This window comes from Chiloscyllium plagiosum, chromosome 38 (genome assembly GCF_004010195.1).
Source record: "Chiloscyllium plagiosum isolate BGI_BamShark_2017 chromosome 38, ASM401019v2, whole genome shotgun sequence".
In the NCBI taxonomy this organism is placed as follows: domain Eukaryota; kingdom Metazoa; phylum Chordata; class Chondrichthyes; order Orectolobiformes; family Hemiscylliidae; genus Chiloscyllium; species Chiloscyllium plagiosum.
In genome coordinates, this window is record NC_057747.1 from 18291120 (window position 1) to 18300123 (window position 9004).

The 9004-nt window shown below is 42.8% G+C and overlaps 1 long non-coding RNA gene across 1 annotated transcript in view; it reads left to right on the plus strand.

Annotated features, from left to right (window-relative positions):
* The first annotated feature begins 3318 nt into the window (after window positions 1–3318).
* Window positions 3319–9004, plus strand: part of LOC122541879 — a 58805-nt gene continuing 53119 nt past the window's right edge. Inside the window, exons 1-2 of the long non-coding RNA XR_006309699.1 lie at window positions 3319–3402; window positions 6650–6769. This is a non-coding gene — a long non-coding RNA (uncharacterized LOC122541879). The remainder of the gene's footprint in view (window positions 3403–6649; window positions 6770–9004) is intronic.

Consider the following 9004-nt stretch of genomic DNA (forward strand, 5'->3'; position numbering starts at 1 on the left):
TTCAAGCAATCTGTGTTTCTGTCCGTGGTTATGACACCCAAAGGCAATCATACATTCTGGAGCAAGGTTCCAATTGTTTCTACTTTGTTAAAATAAAGTACTTTTGGACAGCATCTGTCAAACAGCGAGCACACTTCCGAAAGTACTTCATCGGTTTCAAAGCACTTTGAGATGTCTGATCATTGTGGATGGTGCCCGAAAAACACAAGTTATTTTTACTGTTAATATAAATTACTTCAGATGAACTAAGCTGACGTTTCTTCAGCTCAATTTAAACACGCAGAAAGACAATATTAAAATTGCGCTAAAATTCAGTTTCTTTCCAGCAAGGATTCATTCTACCAATTTGGAGCAATCCTTTCATCCACGTTGCAAGGAGTCTCTGCCTAAACACCACAGGATCCCAATTTGAGAACTGCTGATTGTGTGCATGTATGTTCATGGTTTGGAGGTGTCACTGTTCTTGCAGCTTTAGGTCAGATACCTTGGGATGGCCCCTGATTGTCCGTGAAACGAGCCGTCACATGCTCGGCATGCACAGGATGTTGTTTCCTTTCTGCTCTGTGTGCTGGTAGCACAAGGTGACATCTGGTGACCAGCGTGTTTTTGTATGAGAGTGCGGTTCCCACAGCTCTCAGAGGAGCAGCTGCTGGGACTCAGGCGTGGGCACGTGCTTGAAACAGGAATCAATGACTCTCTCTGTCTGCTGCCCGTGGGCTGGGCCACAACCTCAGCAGCTCTTGTCTGTACCAGGGTCTCCTGCAGAACAAAAGACCACACAACAGTACATGTTGCTTCCTCATTTCCCATCTTCAGTGACTTCCGAATCGTGGCCTCTCTGATTTCTTTGTTGGTATAACTATGCATGGATCTAAAATGAGCTCAAATTCACTGAAAACAGGTTGCATTTTAACCAGTAAAGGATCCACCCTATGATCTTTGTTTGGCTTGAATCATATCGATGTATTCCTGCAAGTATTTTATAAACCAAAGTGAATCTGTCCTCGTTATTGTCATATCTCCATTGGCTAGGCTTGCAGATCCCTGTGTTTCGTGATTGGTGAGAGAAACCATGGGAACCAACATAATAAACCATTCTTGTGTTACAGCAACTCGGTGAAGGGTTGGGAAAAAGACATTCGTCTTTGTTTTGAACTCTGTGCCTCTGGGAATGAAATGTGTTCCTTCTCAGCAAGAGAACACAAAACCCATGAATAAGTAAAAGGGGCATTTTCCCCTTGAAGCCCCCATCCCAAACTGTTGTCGGTGTGCAATTGTCAGCCCTTTGAGCAACAGGAATTAGGGGGCAAAGCCTCAAAATGAGGGGGAGCAGATTTAGGACTGGGTTTAGGAGGAACTTCTTCACCCGAAAGGTTGTCCGTCTGTGGAATTCCTTGCCCGGAGAAGCAGTTGAAGCTACCTCGTTGAATGTTTTCAAAGCAAAGATGCATAGATTTTTGAACAGTAAAGGAATTAAGGTTTATGGTGAGAGGGTGGTAAGTGGAGCTGGACCAACAAAAAGATCAGCATGATCTTATTGAATGGCGGAGTAGGCTCATGGGGCCAGACGGCCTAGTCCTTCTCCTAGTCCTTATGTTCTAACATCCTCCACCTGACCACCTCCCTGAGGTTAGGAGACCTTCTCAGTGGTAATCATGCAGCATTGTTCCTATGATCTCGTAATGTCTACAACTCCAACAGCACTCGATAAGCTTGACACCATTCAACCACTTTAACCATCAGCAAGGGCAAACAGATTGGACTCTGGTCATTGGAATTTCGAAGAAGGAGAGGTGATCTCAGTGAAAATATAAAGGATTCTTAAGGGGCATGAGAGGGTAAATACCGAGAATGTGTTTCGCCTCGTGGGAGAGTTCAGGGCCAGAGGTCATCATCTCAGAATAAAGGGTGCCAATTTAAGACTGAGGTGAGGAGGAATTTCTCCTCTGTTGCCACAGACAGCTGAGAGAGCAGAGTCCTTGTTCATGTTTCAGGCTGAGATGGATAATTTCTTGATCAGTCAGGGAATCAAGGATTATGGGGTAAGGGCAGGAAAGTGGACACATAGGCTGTTGGATTGGCCATGATCTTATTGAATGGTGGAGCAGGCTCGAGGGGCCGAATAGCCTACTCTATGGTCTCATGGACTAGCACTCCAACCATGATAATAAACCTTCACTTCTGCCACAATCAACACACAGCGGTAGCAGACTGTGCCAACTGCAGGATGCACCCCCTTTAGCATCACCTTCCAAACCACCTGGAAAAACAAGAGCAGTCAGCACGTGGGAACAATTTCACTCAAAGCCTCTCACCATCCATGCGTGGAATTATATCGGTGGTCCCTCACTCTTGTTGGATCTTCCTAACACTGTGGGCATCTCTGCAATCCAGTGACTGCAGCAGTTCAAGAAGGCAGCTCACCAACATCATCTCCAGGGCAATTAGGGATGGGCAATAAATATTGGCCGAAACACACTCACAGAACACCCTTGTAAACCAGGAATTTGCTCACATGTTACAGCTTTCTGTTAAGTAGAAAAGCAATAGAAGTCTGAATAAAAATATCTTAAAATATCTATCATAATATATCACTTAGTCATAGAGTCATAGAGATGTACAGCATGGAAACAGACCCTTCGGTCCAACACGCCCATGCCGACCAGAAATCCCAACCCAATCTAGTCCCACCTGCCAGCACCTGGCCCACATCCCTCCAAACCCATCCTATTCATATACCCATCCAAATGCCTCTTAAATGTTGCAATTGTACCAGCCTCCACCACTTCCTCTGGCAGCTCATTCCATACACGTACCACCCTCTGTGTGAAAAGGTTGCCCCTTAGGTCTCTTTTATATCTTTCCCCTCTCACCCTAAACCTATGCCCTCTAGTTCTGGACTCCCCGACTCCAGGGAAAAGACTTTGCCTATTTACCCTATCCATGCCCCTTATAATTTTGTAAATCTCTATAAGGTCACCCCTCAGCCTCTGACGCTCCAGGGAAAACAGCCCCAGCCTGTTCAGCCTCTCCCTATAGCTCAAATCCTCCAACCCTGACAACATCATTGTAAATCTTTTCCGAACCCTTTCAAGTTTCACAACATCTTAATGGGACAAGTGTGTAATAAATTCATTCTTGTATTTTTAAGCATGTGACCCAGTACACACGTAGCACCTGTTCAATTATTTAATTTCACCCATCTTCCTGATTCCAATTCAGTTATCCATCTCAACAAGTGAAGGGGGCAGCCAGTAGAGTATACACATCTAACACAGTGGACCCTACATTTATTTAACTTCTGTATATTTGTATTATTTACAGACAACAGACTAACAGGGATGAAAACACAGCCTCTACCAGCCTTCATCAGCAGAGGTAGCAAGATGCTCCCAGAATATGGTAAGTTATTTGTATCAACTGAGGTTAGATATTTACATTTTGAATAGTTAGTTGAACTCATATAAAGAAACATTAATTAATGAATCATAATCCTGAGTTGTTTGCGAACATTGTGATCTTCTAAAAGTACACCAGCCAAAGAATTGTAACGTAAATTCAGTGGCTATCTGGAACATTCCTGTGTAGAGGACTCTGAGTCCTCAGAGGAACCAAGGGATGTCACACCTGAGGAATGTCAAACGAACCTCAGACAGCTACACCTCAAAAGAAGAGTTTCCATTCAAAAACTGAATTATAATCTGCTACGGCTATTAAGGAGAAAACTACCTGCTGTGAGTTGTGTCCCAGACTGTGAATGTGATATGAAATACACAAGAAATACATCAGACATCAACCTTAATCCCTTGTCTCAGTGTGCTACAGAGCTGGTGTGCTAGTCTGCTAGCCAGGGGTTCAAGTTCCAGTGTGCTAAAGAAAGACACAGCTGAGACCTTTCACTAGACACTTCTGACCATGCAGGTGAAAATAAATAAAGTTGTCTCTGATTAGTGAAAACAAGTCATCAGCAAGTCTAGTTCAGAAAAAACTGGACAAACTTGTTTTAGCTGGCTACAGAACCAAAAAATTTCAAATAACCACTGAAATGCCAAAGCCAGCAAAACTGAAATCATTCCCATTTCAGAAACTATTCACCACAGAAATGCCATTTTGTTTTACTTTTACTTTTTGGACTCACCTCTCATTCCTGCTCTGTGTGCATTTGTTGTGTTTTATTGTCTTGGTTACACTTACTCTCTCTTTAACTCAGCTAAGCCTTTGGTTGACATGGTGGTGCCTCACAGCACCAGGGACCTGGGTTTGATTCCAGCCTCAAGGGACTGTCTGTGTGGAGTTTGCACATTCTCCCTGTGTCTGTGTGGGTTTCCTCCCACAATCCAAAGATGTGCAGTCTAGGTGAATTGGCCATGCTAAATTGCCCCTTAGTGTCCAGGGATGAGCAATCCAGGTGGATTAGCCATGGGAAATGCAGGGATATGGTAAGGGAGTGGGTCTGGGTGGGATGCTCATTGGAGAGTTGTTGTGGACTTGATGGGCCGAATGGCCTACTTCCACACTGCAGGGATTCTATGATTCTTTGACTGGCCCTGGTTTCTTCCTTCACCAGTACCAGAAACATAACACAGTAAGGTGGTGATTGCTTAACCTGTGGTGACCAAAGGATGTGGTGAACAGCCTATAGGATTTCTAGTTTGTGAGTTTCTATGATTCATGGTGACCAGATCTGTGACGTACTGTATTCTAACGGCAGGAACTGGCAGCGCTAACCACACTGGCATGGAGCAGTGATATTTCACCTACATTAACACCTTAGCAGACAACTGCATCATGCTTCAGAACTGGCAGCTCATTGACAAAGAATCAGCTAGTTTTAATCTGACAAGAATTGGAAACTAATGAAGAAATATTAAGCATTTTTCTTAATGTCTTTTGGAACAATGGACATATTGCTTTTTATCAGTTGATGAACTGACTCAAAGCTCACATGAAGGCATTCAGTAGAAAGAGCAGTCTCTCATCATTACCAGTTGAAGACACAGATACACGACTTTGCTTCTGCTATCTCCAAATACCACTGTTACCTGAGTCAGTATGTGATTGACACAGAATTGGCACCAAGTCAATTATTACAATGAGATCCATATGAGAATGCAAAGACTAAATCATATTAAAATCCATTGAAAATAATGTACTTGTTTGAAATGTATTACTTCGCATTCCATCTTCCTTTTGTCTGCGTTCATTCTTGGCTGTGACCAAGGACGACTATCATGTGTTTTCCAAGATTTACTGTAAGAGTCAGAATCAGTGGGAAGTCCAGAAAACAAGTTGGCTGGAACATTGTGTGCTGTATGAGAACACATTGTCTCCTTAACAACGACACATTGTCTATTCGACAACAACATGCTATACTGTACTACGACACATAACCTATTGGATTATGAAATGTTATCAACTGGGCTATGGAATGGTGACTACTGGACCAGGACTCATTATGTACTGGACAATATCACATTATCTACTGGCCTATTAAGTGATGTGTACTTGATTATGACTCATTGTCTACTGGACTATGTTGGTTTTCACTGGACTAAGTCATGTCATCTACTGGACTGTGACACGTTGTTTGCTGGACTGTGGCACATTGTCATAGAGTCATACAGTATGGAACCAGATCCTTTCGCCAACTCATCCATACCAACCAGGTTTCCCAAACTGAATTAGTCTCACTTGTCTGTGTTTGGCTCATCTCTCTCTAAACCTTTCCTATTCATGTCCCTGTCCAAATGTCTTTTAGACGTTGTAATTATACCTGCTTCTACCACTTGGCAGTTCATTTCACATATGAATAGTCCTCTGTGAGAAAAGGTTGCCCCTTAGGACCATTTTAAACTTCCGCTCTCACCTTAAATCTATGTCATCTAGTTTTAAACTGATCTACCTAGGGGAAAAGGCCTTTGCTATTGTCTAGGGTGGCACATTGTGTACTGTACCATGGCATGTAGCTCACGAGATGATGAGATGGTCTGGTACCAAGAATGAACCAGAGAAGTTGCAAAAGATGATTTACAAAAACAATACCAGTCCATACCAACCCTAACCTCAACTCTAAATGTCATGACTGATTAAACAGACTGAGACTTTTCTCTTGAACAAAATTCCATAAGATGACCTAATAAGGATTCTGCAAATTATGGAGGGGTTTGATCTGTGAGAATTGCTTTCCACCTCTGAAGATAGTGCAAGACTCAGATTCATAAATACAGTTAACAACGAGGGACACAAAGGAAACAGCTTTACCTTCTAGAATGCGAAGTATGCTACCACAAGAACTGGTTGAGGCAATTACTCTCGACATAATTAAGGGTAAGCTAGATCCGTTCTTGAAGGAGAAAGCAATAGACAGCCATACTGATATAGTTAGTGAAAATATGGAATCAGGAAACCTTTGGGAAGCCTCCGATCTATAATAGGCTTGTTTCTGTGCAGTATATAGGCAATATAAAACTATATTTTGTGAAACTAGCCTTTTGCTGCCCTTGGTATTCAACTAATTTTTAATGCTCAAGGCAGTTCATGTTTACTGCACTGCTGGATGGCTAATTCTTGATTAATTCACTTTTTAAAATGCTTTACAAGTTAGTTTCATACTTCCAGTTTGAGCTACAAGCCTTCTTATTCTCCACAGGATTCATGCCCGGAGGGAGCTGGGAGGATAACTGCTCAAACTAATCTGCTTTCTTCTGCTACCGAGAGACCTAGCTGTCACAAATTGTGTGCTGCAGTGTTCTACTGTGTTAAAAATGAGGTATGTTACTTATCTGTATTTTTAAAGGATGTATATATTCATGCAAAGTTTGGGCTCTTGTGGTGAAGCAGTAGTGTCCCTACCTCGAGGCTAGAAACCCCAGCTTCATGTTTCATCTGCTCCAGAGGCATATCTGAAGAAGTTGATATTATAAAATAAAATATCAGTGCAAACTATGTGCAACTTATCCCCAAAGATGCTCATTATGTAGCAATTTTGCATCACTGATTAGAAAAACAGCCCACATTTACATAGTGCCTTTAACACTGTAAAATATTCCAAGGCAATTCACAGCAGTATTATCAGTCAACACTAAGAGCCAAGCTAAAAAAGGGTAATGTTAGGGTAACAGACATGCTTCGAAATCACAGAGTCATAGAGATATACAGCATGGAAACAGACCCTTTGGTCCAACTTGTGCATGCTGACCAGATATTCTAACCCAATCTAGTCCCGCCTTTCTATTCATTTACCAATCCAGATGCCTTTTAAATGCTGTAATCGTACCAGCCTCCACCACCTCCTCATTCCATACATGTACCTCCCCCTGCGTGAAAAAGTTTCCCCTTAGGTCTCTTTTATATCTTTCCCCTCTCACTCTAAACCTTTGTCCTCTAGTTCTGGACTCCCCCACCCCAGGGAAAAAGACTTTGTCTATTGATCCCATCCATACCCTCCACCACTTCCTCTGGCAGCTCATTCCATAACATACCACCCTCTGTGTGAAAAAGTTGCCCCTTAGGTCTCTTTTATATCTTTCCCCTCTCACCCTAAACCTATGCCCTCTAGTTCTGGACTCAGCCATGTCAGGGAAAGGACTTATCCTATCCATGCCCCTCATGATTTTATAAACCTCTATAAGGTCACCCCTCCGCCTCTGACACTTCAGGGAAAACAGCCCCAGCCTGTTCAGCCTCTCCCTATAGCTCAAATCCGCCAACCCTGGCAAAATCCTTGTACAACTTTTTTGAACCCTTTCAAGTTTCACAACATCTTTCTGATAGGAAGGAATCCAGAATTGCATGCAATATTCCAACAGTGGCCTAACTAATGTCCTGTACAGCCACAACATGACTCCCCAACGCCTGTACTCAATACTCTAACCAATAAAGGAAAGCATACCAAACGCCTTCTTCACTATCCTATCTACCTGCGACTCCACTTTCAAGGAGCTATGACCCTGTACTCCTAGGTCTCTTTGTTCAGTAACACTCCCTGGGTCCTTACCATTAAGTGTATAAGTAATAAGATTTGCTTTCCCAAAATGCAGAACCTCGCATTTATCTGAATTAAACTCCATCTGCCACTTCTCAGCCCATTGGCCCATCTGATCAAGATCCCATTATAATTTTGGTGTCATCTGCAAACTTACTAACTATACCTCTTATGCTCATATCCAAATCATTTATATAAATGATGAAAAGTAGTGGACCTAGCCCAGATCCTTATGGCACTCCACTGGTCACAGGCCTCCAGCCTGAAAAACAACCCTCCTCCACAACTTTCTGTCTTCTACCTTTGAGCCAGTTCTGTATCCAAATGCCTAGTTCTCCCTGTATTCCATGAGAGTTCTCCCTGTATTCCATGAGATCTAACCTTGCTAACCAGTCTCCCATGGGGAACCTTGTCCAATACCTTACTGAAGTCTATATAGATCACATCTACCACTCTGCCCTCATCAATCCTCGTTGTTACTTCTTCAAAAAACTCAATTAAGTTTGTGAGACATGATTTCCCACGCACAAAGCCATGTTGACTATCCCTAATCAGTCCTTGCCTTTCCAAATACATGTACATCCTGTCCCTCAGGATTCCCTCCAACAACTTGCCCAGCACCGACATCAGACACACTGGTCTATAGTTCCCCGGCTTGTCCTTACCACCCTTCTTAAACAGTGACACCACGTTTGTCAACTTCCAGTCTTCTGGCACCTCACCTGTGACTATTGATGATACAAATAGCTCAGCAAGAGGCCTAGCAATCACTTCCCAGCTTCCCACAGAGTTCTAGGGTACACCTGGTTAGGTCCTGGGGGGGTTTATCCACTTTTATGCATTTCAAGACATCCAACACTTCCTCTTCTGTAATATGGACATTTTTCAAAATGTCGCCATCTATTTCCCTACATTCTATGTCTTCCATGTCCTTTTCCACAGTAAATACTGATGCAAAATACTCATTTAGTATCTCCCCCATTTTCTGTGGCTCCACACAAAGGCCGCCTTGCTGATCTT